At 40.4% G+C, this 24,984-nt stretch overlaps 2 long non-coding RNA genes across 2 annotated transcripts; one reads left to right on the plus strand and one right to left on the minus strand.

Moving 5' to 3' along the window:
• Nucleotides 1-1,879: 1,879 nt before the first annotated feature.
• LOC145660303 (uncharacterized) lies at nucleotides 1,880-2,767 on the minus strand. The gene is made up of 3 exons (XR_014126555.1): nucleotides 2,653-2,767; nucleotides 2,403-2,445; nucleotides 1,880-2,063 (listed from the first exon to the last, which is right to left on the minus strand). It is a non-coding gene; the product is annotated as an uncharacterized LOC145660303 (long non-coding RNA).
• Nucleotides 2,768-5,717: 2,950 nt separating this feature from the next.
• Nucleotides 5,718-21,580, plus strand: LOC145660305 (uncharacterized). Its single transcript, XR_014126556.1, has 4 exons — nucleotides 5,718-5,910; nucleotides 11,940-12,251; nucleotides 19,905-20,006; nucleotides 21,486-21,580. It is a non-coding gene; the product is annotated as an uncharacterized LOC145660305 (long non-coding RNA).
• Nucleotides 21,581-24,984: the final 3,404 nt, after the last annotated feature.

Raw genomic sequence — 24,984 nt, forward strand, 5'->3', positions numbered from 1 at the left:
TGCAGCATATTAGTGGCCCGTCGGACTGCTCACTCCCAACGTGTACATCGCTACAAGGACTATTGGAACAGAGTAGTGTTTGTCGTTAGAAGCGGTATCGTCACATATTGACAATGGAAAATAAAGAGCACTTTGGCGCAACCTTGCCTCTCGCTTCCTCTGAACTGCCACCGTCACAGTATTAGGTTAAGTAGTCTACCCTGTTAATGGCTGAGTGTCTCCTCTGATGAAACCAGTTTGATCAGGGTGTATCAGTGATGGAATAATATGTTCTAATCTAATGGCTAATGCTTTGCTAATTTTTTTTTTTTTTTTCATTTTTTATTTCAATGTTTCCAAGAGATGATATAGAGTTTTACTTAGAGATGGGGTTTGTACTTAAAGATGTAGATTTAATTAAAAGGACCAAATGAGGACTTACTTTAGTAAAACATGTTTAGAGTTGTAGACCAATACCACAGACCAAACATCTTTCACCTCCAAGGCAGCCTGACTGCTGTCCAAGATGCTCAACCTGCACCCTTCAGCCAAGTTCAGAACCTGTGCTGTACACAGCTGCCCTGTATATGGCTGCCCAGTGGGACCCAGACAGGAACCCCTGGTGCTTCCTCAGCTGTAGCCACTCACCTTCCCATCTCACCAAATGGTCTTCAGAGGGCGCATATCCTTCATTTTTCCTTTTTTTTATAGTTTGGTTTGGTGTCCTCTTATGTTTTTGCATTAGTGCACTTATAGTGGAGAGGAAGTGTATTCAAATGAAACTCTGATGAATTTCTATCTGCAACACACACACATACACACTGCTGTGTGTGATGGCCAGAACCACGTTTGAAGGATTGGAGAAAGATATCATTTTACAAACATAGTAAATGTACAAAGTGATAAACCTGCAAAAGTCATACACCCCTGCCCACCCCAAAACACACACATGCACCCACACTCACAAATACATGCTCCCATACACACACACACACGCACACGTCACTGATGTCACTGTGGAAACAGTTACCAGTTTACAGATGTGAGAGTTCCCAGCATACATCTCTTCCTCCTCACATATGTATTGCTAATCTGGGTACACTGGGTGCAATGTGTGAAATATGCTTTACTTACTTACTTGTAACCCCACACTGACCATGATGCTGCATCTGTGAAACCATATAGGAGACACACATGCTCATTATAAAGCAAAGGGGGTGGAGTCTGATGTAGAGGAGAGAAACAAGCAGTATTATCCCGTCACTCTATTCTAATCTCCTATTTCTAAGTTTATAGTTTTAAAATGTAGTTTACAGACATGCTTTTTGTTTGGTGATTTTTCAGTTTCTACTTCACAATAATTTGTGGACCATTGCTTATGTAGAAAGGTTCTTTAAGATTTTTTGTGAGTAATATGAAGTTCTAGATTTACTGAGCGAGTCGAAAACAAACAACAAAAACCTGCATTACTCACAATAAGAACCTATTTGAATTTTGATAAACTCTATTAATCACCCTTTGAACATAGACATGGTTTGGGTAGTACATGATCAGTCTCTTTTCTCAGTGAAGTACTGACATCTCTCCTCACAGTACACAATATTACCCAAATGATCAGTAACCATACCAGTCCTACTCATACTAAACCTGTTTTGTACTAAATTACAGTCAAACTGGTCCTGCCATTGAGAACACATTGGAGCCTAGTCCTAGTTTTAGTCTGTGTTTCATCATCCTTTATCCCAATTTTACACTAGTATAGACCCAGCAGTCAGAGTTGTGCTGTTTTGATTATTAAACTACACATTACAGAATAAATGTAGTATTTTGTACTATTTCTAGCTAGAAACCACTTATAAGCCTGTCATGGTATAAGGCAAGAAATAGACTAGAACAAAATTGAGCTTGTGAGTGTGTGACCACAGCTTAGCTGCAGAGGTGCAGAAGCAGCATGGTTGTCACTTCTGGTCTAAAATGGGCTTTAGATTCTGCTCTGGTACCCACTGCTTGGAACTGTGAGAAATGAAACCACAGCAGACGTCAGACATCCTGAGCTCTCAGACCAGAACAGTCTCCTCCTTCTTCTGGGGCGTTCATAAGGTATATGGAGAGCAAAATGTTTACTGATTTTAAAAACTGCACATATTCACATTAAGATGCCATACACTTATCAAATACATTTCTACCACGATTTAGTCCACAAACCATATTTTTCTCACACCACTAAGATTAAGAACAGTGCTTGTATGTTATATTTGATGTATTCACTGAGCTGAGTTATTTCATGACACAAGTATTTACATGAAAGTAGGGTCATACACTGACCATGACTGCAGACATTAGCATTAGGGTATTTATACAGCAGGAGACAAACAGGGAATATCTGGGAACAATTACTGGGAGGGATAAGAGACAAAACTCACATGAGACACATGTCAAGGGGCAGAGCAGGGGAGGAGCTACAAACTAAAACATACAAAAGCACATATTAAAAAGTACACAGACTTCATAAGATGGAATCATAAGATATGCAGAAATATTTAATAATTATTTGTTAAGTAAAATATTTTTCCAGTTCCCTGAAAAGTCAGCTTGCTTAAATAACATTTTTATATTAACAAATAAATGTACAATTTCATGCAATTCAGCATTAAAAGAGAATTTTACACTCACTTTCAGTGAAGAGAATACACAAACTCAGCAGCATTGTCACTATGGAAACACCACTAACCCCCCAGCACACACTGACAACTCTACACCCAGAACTCCACTACCACTGTGGACACACACTGACTCCAGAGATCAGTCCAGAACTCTCTCAGCAGTACTTCGCTGAAGTGCACAAGGACTTCACTACGTCCCCCACAGTAATGTGGTGTCTTGTGAGTCCTGAGAACACCTGAGGTCTGTTTTTTCATTGTGTAGTTTCACAGAGCCCACAGGGCCCCTGGTGCCGCTGTGTACCAGACATGCATGTTGTGGTTTCAGTGTGGGGGGGTCTGTAGGGGAAGAAAGACGAGGCTTGAGAAGCCACCTGAAGGCTGAAAAAGCCTCCTTGTTGACAACTTGCCGTTAAAGCAGCCATGTAACACAACCAGTCTACTGGTGGACAAAAACTGAATACACTACTTATAGTGTAGCCATAACACTTTATAAACATAAAATACATAAATACAGCAAACATCATACAGCATAAATACATAAAATCAGCAATAGAGTGGGTTGTTTTTTTGGTAATGAATGGTGTTTTAAACTATGGATGTCCCCTCCAGCACAAATCCTTTTTTCTTGTAATAAAGTGTAAATATTTGTATTATTCTATTTATTATGTATTTGAAAGACATTTGACAAGCCAGTTAAACAGAGCCTGGGTGATCAGTTATAATTAGACTCTGCCTTTGCTAGGAGCCGTTACACTTAATACTAAAAAGCGATGGTTAAAACCACAAGGACCAAAACCACGACTAACAGCTCGCTCAGGCCACGTGTGTTTCTTTTTAAAAACAGCTCAGCTAGCACAGATGTTCTAAACCATCACTTGGGCCCAATCACATTTCACCCCTTGACCCTACCACTTAACCCTGGCCCTCTATATGCGGTGTTCATAAGTAAGGGTTGGGTGTCCGATAGAGGGCTAGGGTGCACTGTTAGTGCTAAATGGCCCTCCAAACTGAAGGTTTTCAGAGTCACACTCCAAATTGAGTGTGAAATTTCTCAGAATCCCTCGTGATTCATTGATAAAATGGATGCAGAAGCAAGGGGGAAGATTTCACCCACTACCCTTTGTAACTCAGTCCCAAGGGGCAAGATGACACTTGAAAACAAGGGGTAGGAGGAAAAATGAGAGGGGATTGGGCCTTGGTAAAAATCTAAGCACTAAATCTAAGAATAAAATGGTTTAAAACATATTACATTTAATACGCATGGTTTTACCTAATCCTAGAGATATATAATAAAGTTATCTGTTACAGGACAAGGGGGTTTTCAGATCCAGTACAGACATTAAATCCTATAAGATCAAATACATTTGAAAAAAAGAACTAAAATTCTTACTCTCTAATTCACCATCTTAAAAAAATGAGATCCCCTCTAAAATCCTCAATGTCAGACCTAGCTACCATACATCGTACATTCTTTAAATTGAGAACAGCATTTTGAAGTCTGATTTCTGACTCAGTTACTGCTCAAATGGTCAAACCAGAACTGTATACATATTTTTACAATTATGGCCCCTCCACTTACTGGCTTAGTAGCAGTGTTACTGTGATTCTTATTACTTTATCTGACACCAAACCAGAGGTGATAAATCTGATTTTGAACGCTGACAGACTCAGAAGGGCCTGGATGTTGCACCAACTGCTGTGATCAGATCATCATAGTGAATCAACATACAAGACAACACACCGGGAATGCACACCTTGGGACAAGAACAGGACCTCTAGAAAGTTGGACTAGACATTAATTGCTTATTTTTTAATTTGTTACATTTATTTTTCTTTTTAAATTGTTATTATTGTGGTGACCATTGTTGAGCAGAGGAGGATGGGCCCCCCTTTTGAGTCTTGCTTCCTCTCAAAGTTTCTTCCCCTTATTTCTTCTTCTAGAGAGATTTGTCTAGAACTGTTGCCCTTGGCTTGCTCCCTGAGAGCTTGGACTTGATCATTTGTAAAGCTGTTTTGTGACAACATCTGTTGTAAAAAGCGTTATATAAATACACTTTGATTTGAAATAACTAATTTATAAATGAGTCACAGGTAAGTCAGAGAGTTTCGAGGTTAATGTATATTTGTCACATTGCCACATTTGTTTTAGAATTACATAGTTTCCATAATTTAAGTAATATGTGCATGAAACAATGACAAATATCACCAACATGCCTAATGTTATAACTGCCCCTGATTTGTGTGTTAGAGACTGCTATGATTGGTCTGTCAAAACAAATGAAGACCGATTCAGGTCTCACTCAAATCCTTTATTACCATTCAGATTCCTGAGTTTGTGGACAGTAAACACAGCACCACCCAGGGCCCAGGGCATGGTAAACATTGTGCCACCAGGGCAGAGGGGACGGTAAACACAGTGCCATGTAGGCCCAGGGCACAGTAAGTCCTCACGATGACATTGTTTCTTAATGGTGAGGCCAAGGTTTCTGTCAGATAGTGTAGTGGACAACATACATTCTACATAGTGCAGCTTTCACTTTATTTGGAGAATTAAGTCCATGATTGTAGACATTTATTTAATAGTCTATAGACTGTCAAATTGGTTATTTTAGCTTTCATTTTAATTGGACAGTCCAGTCTGAAAGCAACAGTACATTTGTGGTGTGAGTAGAGTTCACATCTCTAGTGGTGGAGTGACAGTCTTACAGAAGGAGGACCAGTTTTTTGGCCAACAAACGCGTTACTCCTGCAAACAAATTCCATATCAAATTTGAAACTGAACAACACTAATCAAACTGAACATGTGCAATTAAAAATATACCCTGACTTATGTTTCATGCACTGCATTATGTATAAATAAATAATAAAATGCTCTGAAATTAAATGCTCCTTTAAATATCTGTTCAAACTTTTTGAAAGTCTCAGGTAGCCAGCACTGTGGCTGCTGTAATTCCACATGCTCTTGTAACAGACACTGTTGTACTGCGCCTTTAAGAGGGAGCTTTATGGTAATGTGAATTGAGTAACAGAGAGAGTGTGTGTGTGTGTGTGTGTGTGTGTGTGTTTGTGTGAAGGGAGAACCGTCACCTTTCTGCTCGCCTTCTCTGTTTCCTTTACGTGTAAATACAATGAAGGTAGCCGTGTGACCTGGCTTGAAGTGGTCCAGGAGAGAATAAAAGTCTTTCAGATTGCCCACACCAGTGTGTGTGCCACTCCATGTTAACTCCACGCATCGCGGTTACCCCGTAGCACCTGTTCCTCACTCCAGGTACGAAGCGTTACACTTTTTTTCATTAATAAGCCTTTGAAGTACTTTGGGTGTCGTAGTGAAATGAACTGACCAAACAGCAGTGAGGGAAGTTATGTTTGGTCTCACCCCCTGAGCTTCTACATCGTGTCTCTATGACAAAGGACGGAGCCGCTTAACTAAGAATGAGACCGTCCTCACTGACAATGTGAGAATATCTGATAGATCACTGACTGATAAGGAAGAAAGAGGACGTACCACATGATAACTTACAAAACCTACCGCATCTCTATATTTGGTGTGTGTTGTGTTGAGCTTAGTTTGTCAGAGTTTCATCTGAATACACTTCCTCTCCACTATAAGTGTAGCTGTGAAGTCATTCAGTAGACTTTATTGAAGAGTGTGTACAGTGTGTATCAGCAGTCCTGCTGTAGCTGTGTGTAGTGTGTGTGTAACTCAGTAAGAATGCAGGTGTGTGTTTATCTGCTCCTTGTGCTCCACGCTGCTGATGGTGAGTGATACCTTCTTTCTACAGGTGTTGTCATCCTTATACATTCATTTGCACAAAGGTATTTATATCTGGGAGCAGCAGAGAGCAGCAGCTCACCACTTACCCCAGATTCTGTCTATCGACCAAGAAATTTTGCCTCTTTAGTTTAGAACAAAAGCTGTTAAATGCTAACGTTGCTAACAAACACTGGAGGTCAACAGAAACTCAAATATAGCCTTCATAAATCTATGCCCACAAACTTCTCTCAAGCCGGTCAAACCGCATCCAAGTGTTAATAAATGCCTCCCAGACTAGTCGGTGTGTCGTATAACTCACTGTGAACTAGACAAGTGAAGAAACACGTCACCGGGAAGCGACCTGGATGAGGTTTGAGGACATGTAGCTCGATATCTGACTTATTTACAAATCCTATTACCTATCGTTGCTGTTGGCTTCCAGTGTTTGTTAGCAGCTTTTTGTTCTAAAGGAGCGAAATATGGACTCCAAACATGTCTTGTCCACCCGGGTTAAGGGAAAATAAAGTAAATTCTGTTGACTTTATCTGTTAAGTGGCACTGAAATCTGCGCTGTGGTTCGGTCCGGTAGAGAGGAACCGCTGCTAATTACTTGCTAATTGCTAATTAGTTACTTCAGACCAGCATAAGGTAGGAATTGTAGGGACATTACTAAGACTGATGAAATTAAGAAAAAGAGTATTGTGACTCTTACAAGCATCATTTTTCCCTATAAGTCTATACATTTACAAAAACAATTTATGTTGTTTTTTTTTATTATGGTGTGGTATGTGAAATGTGCTCACTTGTTTATTTCTGTGTGTGTTATTTATTCCTCACTTGCTCATTCTGTGTATGATGCAGTTCTTGTCCACTACCCACTTCTGTATCCAGCTGCCTGTGACAGAGGTCACACCTCATTGTGGTTGATTGAATATGTGGTGCAGTCCTGTACATGTGGTGTTTGATGTATCTGTTTGGTGCTGCTGTGTGTTTGCCCAAGTGGGGAGTGTGGGTGGGTTTGGGGGAGAGACTAAAGAGAATTCCGATCTCATGAATTTTGACGTACCAATAATATCCCTTATTGAGCTAGCAGTCAAACAAGTTGGTATTACTCTATTTTACTGTGGAGACCAGAGGAGGGGCAGAGCTCACTACCTGCAGGTTAAAGAGTTGGACTGGTACTGAATAAATCTATTTCCATTAGGAGGTCTCAGCTATCAGGACTTCCCAGAGGGTTTCAGCCAGACAGCTGTCTCCCACTGTGAAGACAGTTTTTTACCTGTTTATGGTTTACCCCCGTGCTGCTCAGGGACACTGACTATAGTACTTGCTGACACTTCCTACAGTGTAGTGACTCCAATTAGGCTAGAGCCCTACTCAGCTTTCCTGAAACACAACCCATGCTTAACTACATGGTCAACCAAAGTGGCCCAGATCTCATCCGTGATGGTTGCTCTTCCTCCCCCTCATCCTCGCTCTCCAATACTGACCTCCATTGATATCCAACCAAGATATCGAGCCTGTGGCCTCTTTATAGTGCTCAGGTTCTGATTTCTAAGTGTCATTAGTAAAATTTGTCAAGTGTCTTCACCTGTGAGTACTGGGTTTGGTTAATTGATAAATGGATGCATCAATTGCATTTGAGGGTTTTCCATAAGAAACACACGTATTTCTGTTGAATGATGTGTCCAATATAGAGAATTGTGTTTAACGTATTGAAAAAAATGTGTTTTAGAAATACAAAATGAGTGTAAATCAGAGAAGGTGCTTTTGGTTTAGTATAACAGGTCAGGAGATGGGCTACATGAGTTAGTGGTTTCAATTATTGTGTCACATGTCCCTGTTTTTATGTCTTGCAAAAAACTGTAATATCACAAAAACAGTCCAGTTTCCCAGCAAACACCTCTTCCTCCTAGCAAACTTGGAGCACTGTTTAACAATTTAACATTACATAACTAAATCTCACACACACACACACACACACACACACACACACACACACACACACACAAACATGCACAGCTACTGCAGGATGGCTAGATCCACATCTGAAGGACTTGGAGAAAGACAATTCTACACACACAGTAAATGTACATTCAAAGTGATACTTGTAGATGCAAAAACATCCCCACCCTGCTCTCTCTCTCTCTCTCTCACTCACTCTCTTTCTTTCTCTCTCTCTCTCTCTCTCTCTCTCTCTCTCACTCACTCACTCTCTCTCTCTTCTTGTTGGGTGTTTGGGCTTCAAGTTCTCCTATGTTGTTCCTCTTATCTTAGGTGCTTAGAAAAATTTACAAATAAAAAATGAACAAATGAGAAAAAATAAAACCATAAAGACAGTACAGTTTCCCAGCATGCATTTCTTCCTCCTCACATATGTATTACTAAACTTGGTGCACTTTAGCAATACATAAATAACACACACACACACACACAGACATGCATATGTGCATGCTTCCTTTTTGGGTTCATGAGCTTAAAATGCTGCTGCACTGTTCTCTGAGTGGTGTGTGAATGACATGTTTACTTCTTTCACTCACCCATGAAGACTGTCAAACAGTCTCCAAATCCTCATCAGTGTCAGTTATCCAGTTCTAAACTTCATGGTTTAATCAGTCAAACACTAACTGACTCTGGCAGCAGAAATTCACTCCAGTGACTCCAGTTTAAAGACTTTTCTTATTTAGTCCTAAATTCTTCTGTCACCATAGTCATAGCTACCAGTTTACAGATGTGAGAATTCCCAGCATGCACTGCTTTGTCCTCACATATGTATTGCTAATCTGGGTGCTACGTGTGACATGTGCTCACTTGTTTATTTCTGTTTGTGTTATTTATTCCTCATTTGTTCATCAATTGGTCATGAGGCTTGGTTAGCCCATGCTGCTGCGCGCGCACACACACAGTTAGTGGTATTTTTTCCTCAGTTGTTCATTCTGTGTATGATGCAGCTCTTGTCCACTACCCACTTCTGTATCCAGCTGCCTGTGACAGAGGTCACACCTCATTGTAGTTGATTGTGGTACAGTCCTTTACGTGTGGTGTATGGTGTATGTGTTTGGTGCTTCTGTGTGTTTTAAAGTGGGGCGTGGGGGTGGGTTTCAGGGAGAGGCTACAGTGAGTTCTGATCTCATGAATTTTGACATACTTATCAAATGCAAGACAATACTACTCTGTTACCATGGAGACCTGAGGAGCGGCAGAGCTCACTACCTACAGGATAAAGAGTTGGACTAGTGATGAATAAATACATTTGGCAAGACAAGTGAGGTATCCAGGTCCAGCTCTACGGTGGGTGTGAAGACCCATTGTGCAGAAAATGCATAAATTAAAAAACGCAAATTCATTAAAATGGAAACGCGTGTGCTACAGTTCCAAAATGCAGTGCAACTTCAGAAATGCTGCAAACTCAGTCACAACACAATGGAACTGTTTTCTGAAGTTGCCTCGCATTTCCAAAATATAGCACACATGGCATTTTGAATAAAGTGTTTTCTGAATTTGTATAGTGTTCAGGAATTTGCATCAAGTTTGTAAACTGTAGCACACGTTTCCCTTCTGTGTTCTTGAAAAGAAACAGTAAATCAAACATAATGTGGAATACAAATGTCGCAACAAGACTGAAGGGGAAGTAGGTGAGACGCTGATTCAGAGATGGAACTGCACCTTAACAACCACAGCACCACAAAAGATACCAAATACAAACAGTGCAGACTGACTCTGCTTATTGGTTTTGCCAAAGTCATATCTGGGCCCCTACCATGAAAAACTGAATGTCACTCACTTTATTGAAATAAAAAATTTTTAAGTAATATGTAAATATTGTTACATTTTCAAAACACATTGTTTACTCTCCTATTCCTTACAGTCCATATATGGAATCTAATCTGTAAAAATAGCCTGTTTTGAAATCACTGTTTCTCTGATGTCATGAGAACCAGCTCATTTACTTATCTCTGCCTCTTTGGCCTACAGCAGTTTAACCCCTAACACCTACATTGCAGTTCTCAGACATATTTCAGCTCTTAGTGCTTTTTAAATGAAGCACAATACAGGGCAGCCAATCAGAACAGAGCTCATTTATCTTACATCTTAAAGGAACAGCTACAGAAATGGCCTGTTTAATTCCAAGGGATAAAGAGAGGTTGGAAAATAGCTGTGTAAAACTGAATTATGACTCTTTTTGGAAGATAACGCCACAAAAACATTGTAAGAGGACACCAAAGAAAATTATAAAATAAAGGAAAAATATAAGACACTGTTTCACTGTTATATTTAGTCTGTATGTGAGAGAGAAAGATGGGGAGGAATAATTTAGTTTGCACTTGAACACACTTCCCCTCTACTGTGGACATTAGTGGGTGGAGAATTTCAGTGGAGTTCTACTGAGAGAGTTGTAGAGTTCCAGGTCATAGTTGTGTGGTGATTCCCACAGGCAGACTGTAGTCTGGGCTGCAGTTTTTGGAGCGTTCAGTACACTGTAGTTTTGTAGAGTGTATAAGATGTGTAGCAGCGTTACTGCTGGAGTTGTGTGTAGTGTGTTGTGGAATTCAGCTGTTTTTTTATCTGCAGATGTGTCTTTACTTCCTTTTTGGTAATGATGTGCAGATGAAGTCCTGTGAAGCCTTTGGGGTTCTTCCTTATTGTACTGCTAAAGGATTCGAAGCTTTGGAGCATTGAAAGCTGGTGACAAAACAGCGACACCTGGTGGTTCTCAGAAATTATAGCAGCCATAGATTCAAAACTGCGCAGAACTATGAACTATACAACACTCCATCATCAAAAAAATGATGATCAGTAATGATGTTTAGTAATTAAATTCTGCAGTAATTTGTTTAAAATCATTGTTTCCCTTTTTATGTGAAAACATAATACAAAACTGTACTGGGAGACAACAGGTTGATGTAATGAAACATTTACCCTCCCTTTTGGGTTCTATAATTTGCACATTTCCAATTTTTTAGTAAAAAGATAAAGCTTCCAAGTTATAGGACAGTGCCAAATTTATGAAGCAGTCTCAAGCTCATCCTGTGTATCTGTGATGTTTGAAGCTTCAAACAAGATTAATCACGTGTTATTAGTAACTTTAGTGGTAATGTTAGTGGTAATTTCTTTAGTGGGAAGGGTGAGGCAGTGAAGGTAGGAGGGAGAGGGAGGGAGAGAGAGAGAGAGTGAGAGAGAGAGAGAGAGAGAGAGAGAGAGAGGGAGAGAGAGGGAGGCAGAGACAATCTATAATCAATATAATCAGACATTTAAATCATATAACTTGATGGTCATGCATCCATCATACCAACATCTATTGGGAAATCTCTTAGTGATTTCCAGTACCATCATCAGTTGGCTGGTACCATCAGTACCATCAGGTGACTGGACCTGCAGCAATTAAGTATGTCATATATAATAGTTAAGTATGTCATATATAATAATAATGGAGTATGTCATATAATAATAATTAATTATGTCATATGTAATAATAACCATTTTACATGTACATGTGCAGCCATGTTTAATAGTGAAGGCCTTTATCTGGTGTGTTTCTGCAGGTTGCATGTTGGTAGGGAATTTGAGGACAGACGACATCACTGCATACGCAGGAGACTCAGTACTGCTGCCCTGCTCCTGTACTGAACCACACGCCAAACCTGAGAGTTTCACCTGGGAGAAATTCCAAGACTTCAGTCACACTGTGATCTCCACTGAGAGTAAACAGTACAGAAACAGAGTTCAGCTGGGTACTGTTCACTCTCCAGGAAATCTCTCTCTACTCATATCACACCTGACTGAAGAGGATGAGGGAGTCTATAGGTGTTATCTTACAAACCAGAAATATAAAGACATCAGACTCACCGTTAAAGGTAAAACACTGTTTTTGATCCAAATCCAACTGCAAACGATAAATCCAGCTTTAAGGTTTTCTTAGGTATCCACACTAGCAAAGTCTTGGTTGTCTGAGTTACTTGTAGACTTTCTGCTGTTATATTTGTTGTTGTGCTGTCATCTGTGCACATTACCAGTAACCTTTAGTTCAGTGATGGTCAAATACTCCTTTAATTGTAACAAATATCTTGTGCAGTTCAAGTAAGAATGGCTCAGGTTTTTAACACACATGCTTCTTTGTTTTGGTTTTTCTGTTTCGACCCCTCGTTTGGTTTTCCTGTCACTGTTTTCATCTTTGTCTAGTTTGCATTCGTTAACCTTTGTATAAATATCCCTTGTTTTATCGTCTTGGCTGTGGGTCTTTGAACGTGCGCGGTCTCGTCCTCCCGTGAGTTTATTGTTGTTTGGTAACGTTATTAGTCTGCTCGTTATTCTAGTGTTTACTGTTTAACTTCCTTCTTGGTAATGATGTGCAGACGAAGTCCTGTGAAGCGTTTGAGGTTCTTCCTTATTGTACTGCTAAAGGACTCGAAGCTTTGGAGAATTGAAAGCTGGTGACAAAACAGCGACACCTGGTGGTTTTCAGAAATTATAGCAGCCATAGATTCAAAACTGCGCAGCACTATAAATAATACAACACTGCACCGCCTTCATATGTCATAAAAAAAAATGGATGATCAGTAATGATGTTTAGTAATTAAATTCTGAAATAATTTGTGTAAAATCATTGTTTCCCTTTTATGTGAAAACTTGATACAAAACCTTACTGTCAGACAACAGGGTGATGTTATGAAATGTTTACTCTCTCTTTTGGCTTCTATAATTTGCACATTTCCAATTTTTTAGTAAAAAGATACATTATAGGACAGCACCAAACTTATAACAGTCTCACCCTCATCCTGTGGTTCGGTGACGTTTGAAGCTTCAAATATCATTAGTCACGTGTTATTAGTAACTTTATTGGTAATATTAGTGGTAAGAGTAACTAATTCAAGCTTTTTCAAGTGTTAAGAGCTTTGATGTCTTAATATCAAACGTTCCATCACAATTTTATTGTTTCTGCGCAGTTCCTATATCGTTCTTCTCCCTTGTCAGTGTTTAGTTTGCATCATTTTGTTACTTCTGACGTTGTGTTTACCTGTTTTGGAAATGAAGAACTTTTGTTTACACATGTGCGTCAAGTCCTGTCTGCCTCCGCGTTACATTATCGTTCTGAAAACTGCACAGTGTGCAGATCATTAATGTAGGTGGACCAGCTGGATCACAATCACTAATGTGTTCTTATTTTAGATTTTTGATTTAAAACATCTAAAATAAGAGGTAATGCTTTGCTATGACAAGTTGCAAATAAATGTAAACACACAGTCATAAAAGTTGATTTAGTCAATGTTGGTCAGTTTGACAATAAAAGTGATATATTTGAAGTTTCTGTTACTGTAATTATTTATCCCTGTCCCACTTACCTACAACCAATGGCAGAGGTGCAGGCAAAGGTTTAATGCACATAAAACTTTTAAGAAATGATCTGATTCCAAAGTATGCCTGTAATTACAATTTAACATGTGTTATGCAAAACCGAGCATGTGTTAAGAGAAAATGTGTGACTAGGTTCCTTAGTCATAATATATCCTGCTTTCTCAGAGCTTTACCATTCAGTCAGCCTAACTTTGGGTTTAACCTACTAAATGTGCGGTGCAGAGACTGGATACTTTATGTAACCCACCTATTCTGTCTACATTGTGTTCTGACAGTGTTAAAATCGCAATGCAAGAGGGAGTATTGGATCCTTTACTGTGATAAACATAAGTAGCCTAATGTAAAAATTACATATGTGATCATGAATGATCAAACATTAGAAACAGAATGTTAAAAATATTTAAAATAACAAATTGATTACAATTGGAATAAACATTTAGACAAACTTAAATTTACCTGACAGTTTTATACAAAGCGACTTACAATTATGACTGAGTATAACTTGAGCAATTGAGGGTTAAGGACCTTGAACCAGCAACCTTTCGATTAAAAATCAAGTAATTCAACCACTGAGCTACCACTCACAACAATAATGCACCATAGCATATCGAAATTAAGGCTAAAGAAATTCTAAAGCATGGGGAGTTAATGCTGGGTTGAAGGTCACAGTGCTGGAGCAGAGCTCGTGGCCTGAGGTGGTACATTGGGGGAAACCTCTCTCTTGGGCTCTCTCGCTCTCTGTCTCTTGCTGGCTCTCTCTCTAGAAACATTTAGAGAGTATTTCCTGTGCCATATTTTTGTTATTTATATCATGTGTATAGTTTCATTACAATATCTGTCCTAGTGTAATGTGTATCTAACTGGCTTGTAGTATGTAAATTAACCCTTTGTTGCCTTGAACTTATATGAAACTCGGCTCTTTATGTAGTATTATATCATGTAAAACTACTACCTAACTAGAGTGAAGAACCAGTTATTTTTTATAAACTGCTGACACCAGTTTCCTGTAAATGTAACACATTAACATAAACTTGTGAATATTTGTCTAATGAATTTCATCCAAATAATTCAATATTTCATTAATTTTGTGATCTGTATCTTTTACCTGTGTGTATTATGCAGTTTGTGTGTGTGGGCACATTCGGAGCTGTTAGGTGTGTTATGTAGCTTTAATAACAACATCTCTGCAAGAGACCAGAGATGACCACAGGATTTGGTTTACACAAGAACAAAAAATGTATAGATGAGAGTTTGGCCTACAAGTAGGAATATGTTCTGACTTTCTTGGTTAAATGACAGTCATGACAACTTACTTTGTAGCTCAGTGTATTTCAGTGTATAGCCAGCTACCTGTATGAGGGCATTATAGAATTTATAATTCTAATGAAGCATTTATATACAAAGTCTTGTAATTTTGCTTTCTTTCCAATTTTCTTTTTTCTTAATCTTGTAGCTGGTTTGATTGAGCCTTTAAATTCGTAAAGAAATGTATGGCATGTCTATGAAGGTAATGAATTCGCTTCTGGTAGCGAGTAATTTCGCTTCACGCCCAATTATCTATAATGGAGGCCTATATATTTATATTAAAGATCAATGTTCGTGCTGAGTTCATCTAGCTGAAACCTTCTAATTAATGCAGTTTGGAAGTGAGAACTAATATAAAACCAGAGGATGGTGCTGTACTTGCTTCTTTCTGAGAGAAAAAAACAGCTACAATCATTTTACTAGTTGTTTTTTTCTCATCCGTTAACACAAAGTCACAAAAACCAGATTAACAAGTCAGATAGTGTTAGCTGATTTCTGTAGTACTACATTACCTACAAAATTAAACAATATCAAGACCGCCCATAAACACCTGATTTTGCTCCACTCAGGCGAAAAAGGAGTGATGTGGCAGTTAGATGTGGCAGACGTTTAAGTCTTCAAAAAGATGGGAACAGGAATCTAATTAGAATGGGAATCTAACTGGATCATCTCTATAAATTTCCATTTCTGTTAGAATGGATCCTACTCAGACCTTTGCCTGTATAGACACAACACCAAACCCCTCACTAAACACAGACATACTCAATGAGATGAGGTGGAAAACTGAACAAAGACGAGCACTGCAAGAATGTGATCACTAGCATGTGTTGTATGTGGCACTTGCCTTGATATAAAGAATTCTAGTGCTTCCACACTGACGCTCTATCATGGAGTTATACATATATTGTCTGATCTTTCTTTGACTGGTAGAATGGCGTGGCATTAGAGATCAATCAACATTTTATTAGTAATAAAATAAAACACCTTATTTATAGACCAGGCCAGAACACTTTCAATACAGTGTCAGGACAATCATTGTCAAAGCGTTCATTTATAACAGAGTCATATGGGAGTTTTCATTTCAGCCTCTCCAGCCAGTGTCAAGAACAGGAAGGTACTACGTGGTTTGAGGTGTTCACATCTGCTCAGTTTTCCTAGTAACCTCATGTTCCGCAACTGCGCTCAATCTGTGATTGCAACTCCCGTCTTCCCCGGCACAACCTCACCAGATCCTCATCACCAGTTTACTAGTATCACCTGTGTCTCATCTTTGCTACACTATTTATTCTCTCTGGTTCCGTTCACTCCCTGCAAAGTATTATCGCTGGTCTATCAGCATGTACTGAGCAATTCCCTGGTGTGTGTATATCTGGCCATTACTCTCGCCTCTTTCACTTTACAATTGTTGCTTATTCCGCTATAAATAAAACTCGGCTGTCCGCAAGCGTCTGGCCTGTTCTAAGATGTCACCCCTCACTTGGTAAGCAACAACTAATTGTAACGCGGGAGGGGTGGAGAGCGAACACTCATGCGAAGTGACGACGCCATAACGAACCAAACTGATTGAATAGAAGAAATAAATAAGTTTAATAATCGACACAGACTAACAACACAGAATAGAATGAAGAACAAACAGGCTAACAGAAGAATAATATGAGAACAGGGTGAGGGCGAGAAATGAGCAACAAGGGAATACAACATTAAGGGAAGACTAACGGAGAACAACAATAATGAAACATAACAGTGAGCATAAAGACAGGCAAACGGGAACAACACAGAACCGGGCTACATAAGATGCACAAACAATATTGACGACGAAGATACAGAACTAAACAAGGAAAGCAACATGCAGCAGATCAGACTAAACACGGAGAACAAATGAGATCGAACTAGAAATGCAATGATAGCGACCAAACGAGAACTGACCAGAAACCATGAAAGCCACTCTAAGACAAAGACAATGACCGACAAACAAAATACGTAGGGATGGGGTTTTTATAACACTACAATCAGGGATAAACCAGGAACAGCTGGCATGAAAGGGGAGGAGACAGGGAACCATGGAGACGAATGAAAACCCAGAAGTGATTTGGTTGCCTTCACAACGGGGTATGCTCAGGTTTGTGGATGTGACAGTACCCCCCACCCCCCCAAACCAGGAGTTGGAACAGCAGGACAAGGGACACTAACAGGAACAGAACAGGCCAGATAAGGAGCAGGGACAGGAACCAGACAAGACAAAGGAACAGGAGACTCAAAAGCCGACACAGAATCCAGGGTACCAGGAGCAAGTAAAGAAGCCAAGATGGGTCCAGGAGCAGGTACGAGACCAGGGGTTATGTCACCGACAGGCACAGGGGCAGGGACCGACTGAGGGACTGAAACACAATGGGAAAAGGAGTGGGATCTGAAACATGGCCGGGACAGGGGACGGGTACAGAGACGAGGAAAGGTGAGCAACGCCGGACTTTGGCATGGTTATGGGAACGGGGGCAGGGGCAGAAGTAATGACAGATGAGATTATATTAACCACTACAGACATAGGAACAGGAGCAACATTTATAACGGGCATGGTTACAGAGACAGGGACAGGCAGGGGTATGCCGAGTCCACGAGGCAGGGCAACAGGTTTAAGTACCGATACACAAACAGGCATGGATACATGAACAGAAACATAGACGAAACCAGGAACAGGATTAGGCAACACAGGAACTGGAGACACTGAAGCACCCAGACATTAATGGGTGCTGGCACAGCAGCCTTAGGGAGCCGAGGAGCGACACCCAGCATAAACAAGGAGTTAGTATGGGTCCAGGAGGTCGACAGAGGGACCTCAAGGGTCACTGGCTCACCACGAGGCATGACTGAGGGAGTACCAAATAGGGGCACACCTACTGCAGCTACAGGGGCCACAGGGGAGTCTCGAGGAGCGACCCTGGGGACAGGCCTGGCACATGGCACTGGGACTTGTGGAGTGGCCTCCTCCACTCTATGAACAGACGGGTCCAGTGATGTGATGTTCAGCGGTGGCAGGCCTGAGGGCAGGGCTGTGGTATTCAGCGGCGAGTCCGGGAGGTCCTGAGGCACGGCTGTGGCTGTAAGCAGCATTGCAGGGAGGTCCGGAGACGCAGCTAAGGCGGTCGGCAGCGGCAGATCCGGAGGTGCGGCTGCGCCGGTCAGCGACGGGTCCGGAAGGCCCGAAGACGGGGCTGCTCTGCTCAGTGGTGCTGCAGGGTCCAGAGGTGTGGCTGCAGCGGTCACCGGCAGCGGGTCCAGAGGCAAGGCTGTGCCGGTTAGTGGTGGGTCCAGGGGCGCAGCAGTCACCGGTGGGTCTGCGGGCTTGACTGCGGCGGCCAGCGGCGGGACCAGGGGTATGTCCGGAGGTGTGGCTGCGGTGTTCAGCAGCGTCGGGTCCGGAGGCACGGCTGCGCCAGTCAGTGGCACTGCAGCGAGGTCCGGAGGTGCACCTACAGGCACTGACTTAACACAGGACACAGGAACAGGTTGAGAGACCTCTTCAGCGGCGAGAACAGGCCAGGCGGACACCACTAGGCCAGGAATGAGATGAGCGGCATCTCTCGCACCAGGGACTGAAAAGGGAACTGAACTGATGGAGTCATCTCTCGTGCCGGGCTCAGCCTCAGGATCAAGATGGGCGGTGTCTCTCGCGCCGCGAACAGGCTCGGGATCAGGTTGGGCGGTGGCTGTCGTGGCGGGATCAGGCTCGGGATCAGGACGGGCAGCGTCTCTCGTGCTGGGAACAGGCTTGGGATCAGGACGGGCGGCATCTCTCGTGCTGGGAACAGGCTCGGTATCAGGACGGGCAGCGTCTCTCACGCCGGGAACAGGATCAGGATCTGGACGGGCGGCGTCTGTTATGAAGGACTTATGAAGACCACTCTTAAGAAACATGTTAGTAAATGTGAAATGTAGATTTTGATCAAATATTAAAAAATTGTTACATTGGTACTTAATAACAAACAAACAAAGCTCAAATTGTTACCTAAATGGAGCAACCAATTTGCTCAGTTACACCTTATAACTATCATTGTTATAAGGATAGTCAATGTCATTAGAACAATGCTAAAAATCATATAATATTAAAGTAAAGTACAGGTTGAGTATTAGAATACAACTGGGAGACAAAACACATCACTGCACACACAGGAGACTCAGTACTGCTACCCTGCAGCTGCACAGACCTACACACCAAACCTGCACATTTCACCTGGAAGAAATACAACCCAAACAGTAAAACATGGGAAGTGATCTCCAGTGAGAGTGAAGAGTACAGAAACAGAGTTCAGCTGGGTATTGTTCACTCTCCAGGAAATCTCTCTCTACTCATATCACATCTGACTGAGGAAGATGAGCGAGATTACAATTGTATACATAAGGAATATGAAGAACTATACATCAGACTCACTCCGTATTCTTTGTGCATTGATAACTCACAAATAAACTGAACTTTAGCAAACTAGTGTTACATTATACCTGTAGCACCTGTTACACCTATAGAGCACTCTTAGACTATCAAAGGCTATTATACTGGAGATAGGATGAATGCTACAGATCACTGGAGTGGTGTTTTCTCACTGATATGGCTTGCTAGGTGTTTGTTTGCAAAAGCACAGCTAAAACAAGTCCAGGGTAAATATACATTTCATCCATTTTTATAGGGGTGTATTTGTGGTTAAAGTGGTCTTGTACTACTAGTGTCACAAATGTAAACCACCCTGAATGTTCCTATACACATTTATAATGGGTCAGTACTGTAGCCAAACTTGCAAACACAAGTAGTACTAAAGCAGTACACCATCTTATGCTAACAAACACATGTTCCTCTCCAGGAATCTCAACAACAGAATTTACATCAAGATTTGATGGCATAACAAGTGCAAAGGCTCCAGCTGACGCTTCCACTACTGACAGTGCAAAGACTCTGACTGACGGTAACATGCATTTACTGCATATCAACATGGTCTCCTAATATCTTAAAAAGCAATTAAAATGCATGCTGTGTAAAAACACAAACACTAACACGCACACAAATACACATAACATTTGCATAATGTTACATTATACCTGTAGCACCAGTTACACCTATAGAGCACTCTTAGACTATCAAAGGCTATTATACTGGAGATAGGATGAATGCTACAGATCACTGGAGTGGTGTTTTCTCACTGATGTGGCTTGGTAGGTGTTTGTTTGCAAAAGGACAGCTAAAACAAGTCCAGGGTAAATATACATTTCATACATTTTTATAAGGGTGTATTTGTGGTTAAAGTGCTCTTGTACTTTAAAAATACTTGACTGGGATTTAAATCATGACTTAATCTTCTGGAAACAATCCATAATGTCACTGACCCTCATTTTGTCTTTCATGTTATTTCTAAAGTCTATAGGTGGACTATGACAGTATCAATAATAAACTGCCAGTGTAAAATTGTTTCCCAGCCACACTACATCTTATACACCCAAAGTGACAGAAATGTCCTGTTTTTGATTCATTGCTTAGTACTAGATGTGTTCAGTTGTCCAAATAACTATTTTATCTATTTTACCTCATGATGACATTTTTCTTAAATAGTCATGCGTCCTAACTATGACCATCCACAAAGAGTAAGTAGGAACCGTGTGAGCTGAAACCTAAAACTACAGTGGTTGGGTAAATACTGTTCTGCACTGGCACTTTGATATTGTGATAGTCAGGACATGTCAACATTTATGAAAAATATCATTTTGATGTAAAATGTTTTACTTCACAATACTTTAAGAAAATTGCAAAATGACAGAAATCCACTGTTTTTGACTTATAACCTTGTACAAGATATGCTCCCAGTTGTCCAAATACCCATATTTTACTTCAAATTTGTATTTTTCATAAATTTGCATGAGTCAAAAATCCTGCGTCCTGACTATGATGCATCCTGACAAATTCCCAGCATAAAACTAGGCTACACCCACAATAACAGAAATGACCTGTTTTTGACTCATTTCACCTAGTACTACATGTGCTCCCAGTTGCCAAAGACATATTTTACCTGAAAATGGCATTTTTCTTAAGAGTCATGTGTCCTGACTATGACACTATCCATACAGTGTGTAACGTGGAGCGATCATGAGGCGGATGCATGAGTTGAGAAGAGCGAAATATATTAAGGGCAAATCCATAATCAGAGTCATAGTCACGTTGCAGGGTCATAGAGCCAACATAAAGAGTTTGGGAATACATATTAAACAAACAAACAAAAGCACATGATGAATTAAACTAATAATAATAATAATAGTAGTAAATGACATTTAGTTTAGTTTAACGTTTAGATTAAGAGGGAGTGTTTGGAAGAGGAAACAGTTCACAGCTGTGCTAAATAAATGTATTCTGCTGCTGTGTAAGACTGGGGTCAGTGTTTGTTGTGTTGTTACAGTCTCTCCTCAGACTCTGCCCTACATCCCCTTTGCTTTGGTCACTGTGATCTTCCTCCACATTATCGTGGCTGTGGTTTATTACACCAAGAGAAACAAAGGTAAAAATCTCATTACCAATCTGTTATAATCAGATTGTTTTCTCATTGTGTCCATTAACATCCATTTTACCATGTGTGAGTCAGATCCTGAATGAACTGAGTTGTTCTTGTTCATGTGACCTGCTTCAGTGTCAGAAATGAGCAGAGTTCACTATAACACTGCTGGTGGAGATGGAACAGCTAGTCTGCAGTAGAGAAGAAAACCAAGAGAAATCAACAGATCAGCTACAGACCTACACACCTGTTTAACAGACCTGCCACACACATCTGATCAGCTGTACCCACTGACTTGAACAAGTTTGTGTGTTTGTGTGTTGGAGTTAGAGAGTCATCAGAATGTCTTCATTTGAATACACTTCCTCTCCACTGTAAGTGTAACTGTCAGGTCATTCACTAGTCTGTAGTTTTGAAGAGTGTGTGTATGGTGTGTAGCAGTAGCCCTGCTGTGTGTGTGTGTGTGTGTGTGTGTGTGTGTGTGTGTGTGTGTGTGTGTGTGTGTGTGTGTGTGTGTGTGTCTGTGTGTGTGTGTGTGTGTGTGTGTGTGTGTGTGTGTGTGTGTGTATGTAACTCAGTAAGAATGCAGGTGTGTGTTTATCTGCTCCTTGTGCTCCACGCTGCTGATGGTGAGTGTTACCTTCTCTCTACAGGTGTTGTTATCCTCATATATTAATTTACACAAAGGTATTTATATCTGGGATCAGCAGAGAGCAGCAGCACCCAGCCATCTGAAATCACAACACCTAAAAAACATTTGGATTGGTGTTTAACTCATTTATTATGATGGTACAGTGCAGTCACAGGCATCAGAAATGGTGATCTGTGTGCTGCAGGTTGTACAGTGACAGAATTTGGTGGTCACAGATTATGGTGTAACACCATCATTTAACCATCTGATGGCTCAGAGCAATGTCCGTTTCTGCATATATTCTTAAATTCACCTTAAAGGTACTTACATGTTTGATATCACAGTGTTCAGAACAATCTCAGCTATCTTCCTAATGAGGTAGAATTTGACATAGATCACTGTATAAAGTAATATTATGGAATATGGAAATTTTTCATCTCATGAAAAAATACCTTTACTCATGTGGACCTGTTTGGTGATTGAAATAGGTTTACCAAAGTAATGAAATACATGAATAAAGTAATATTGAAATGTCTAAGAAATGTCTAAAATGACATTGTGTACATTTATTGAGTAAAAGCATGGTCTGTTAGCAACATTAGCAGCTTTTGTTCTAAATTAAATGACCAAAATGTGCTCCTTCAGTTTAGACTCCAAACATGTCCTGTCCACCTGGGTTAAGGGAAAATAAAGTAAATTTGCTTCTTTGCCGACCTGTCCCGTTAAGTGGCACTGAAATCTGCACTGTGGTTCAGTCCAGAAAATAGGAAGCAGTGCTAATTATTTGCTAATTGCTAATTAGATACTAGCATAAAGTAGAAATTGTAGGGACAAGACTAAGACTGACAAAATATAGAACCAGAGTACATGTGGGGTTTTTTGTTTGTTTTTGGTACACTTGAGAAAAGAGGCTAACTAAATCAAAATGTCAATTTAAATATTGTCAATCTAGAACTAAATTCTAACTCCAACAACCATCATTTTGCTCTATGATTCTGTAAAAAATTTTATTAATACATTATGCTATTTTTCCTAAGGAATAATTTTTTCTGCATTTTATGTGTATATCTCTATTGAAGATATTTGGCCTTTAAATAGCAGCATATTTTTTCTGTTATTAATCATGTCTTTTAAGGTCAAATGCCAACGTTGGCTGTATGCATCACTTCCACTGTGAGAGTCTATTGCTGTTTCATAAATAAAGAGCCAAAGCAGGACAGAGAGTTGTGGTTTCTGTTTACACCCACTGATAACCACATACATCATGAAGGTGTGCGTGGTGCAGTTTGACAGCAGAATGTGTGTAGAGTGCAGTTCACTGACAGCAGTTGGACGCCACTGTCTGTTACTTTCTCTTTAGGACCTTAGAGTGGAAACCATTCTGAGCTGTGGTTGGGTTCACATGTACACATTACTGGTGTACAAATTCAGTGCACTGGACAGACAAGCTTGATCAGGAGGGTTGAACACCAAAGTAGAGCAGATGGTTCTGCAGATTTGTACACAATATGAAATCAAATCAGTGACATGGAAACAGACTCACTCAGACTCAAGAAAAAATACCAAATGTGAAAATCACCTTGTATCCCAAACGGACAACTCTGGTCCAGTGTTTGGTGTGAAAAGGTTCATATGTAGGCTGGTCATAGAAGGTGGTTGCTTAGGGCAGTAGAGCAGCATTGAAAAGGTTCTGCAAAGTGAATATATTTTGCTGTTGACATATTAACTATATAGTTATACTAAAATATAAATATTAGGAGTGTAATGGTACATGTATTCATCCCAAATCACCACATACACATTACGGTTCTGTGTATGCAGTCATATGGAGAGTATGTGGTAGTCTAAATGTGAAAGCTGATGAACGTAATGTGGAATCAAATTTCACACTCGCAAATTCGCCGCCAAAAAAAGCTATCAACACGCTAGGCTGGATTTAACTTAAGCTCGTTAGCGACATTTACTGAATCATTAACACTATGAGCTGTTTCTTTCAAATCACCTGTGTGAGAAAGTTTCCCAGTGACCTGAGTGATGGACGAGGACAGTGTGTTGGTGTTGTAGAGTCTGTGGGCAAAAACACATGAACATGCAATTGCACATTCAACAGCATCACCCAGATGTGTTTGTTGCTTTTGTCCCGTTGTACCACACAGTGATATCTAAACTGGGATGTGATGGATATCTTACAATCAAAGTGCTTCTGGTGAAGTGGAACTTGGAATCTTCTTCAGATATGTTTATTTCTCAGGCAGTTATTAGTAATCCTTGGATCATTCTTACTACAAACTTGTAACTCTTGTTAAAATGAACTTATATTACAATTATAATTAGTTTAGCATTACTGAATTTGTAATGTGTCTAGCTGGGGGGAAATTGACACATGCACACACACGCACACACACACCACACACACGCACACACACACGACTGCTGCAATATGGCCAGACCCACATTTGAAGGACCTGGAGAAAGACATCATTATACACACCCTAAACGTACATTCAAAGTGATAAAAATCTGCTAAAGTGATACACCACCGCCCACCCCAAAATACACACACATGCTCCCACACTCACAAATACATGCATGCTCCCGTGCACACACTATCACTGATGTCACTGTGGCAACAGCTACCAGTTTACAGATATGACAGTTCCCAGGATGCATCTCTTCCTCCTCATATATGTATTGCTAATGTGGGTGCACTGGTGCAATGTGTGAAATGTGCTCACTTGTTTATTTCTGTTTGTGTTATTTATTCCTCACTTGTTC

The sequence above is a fragment of the Electrophorus electricus genome, chromosome 2, assembly GCF_041902795.1.
Source record: "Electrophorus electricus isolate QZ-2024a chromosome 2, ASM4190279v1, whole genome shotgun sequence".
Classification (NCBI taxonomy): Eukaryota; Metazoa; Chordata; class Actinopteri; order Gymnotiformes; family Gymnotidae; genus Electrophorus; species Electrophorus electricus.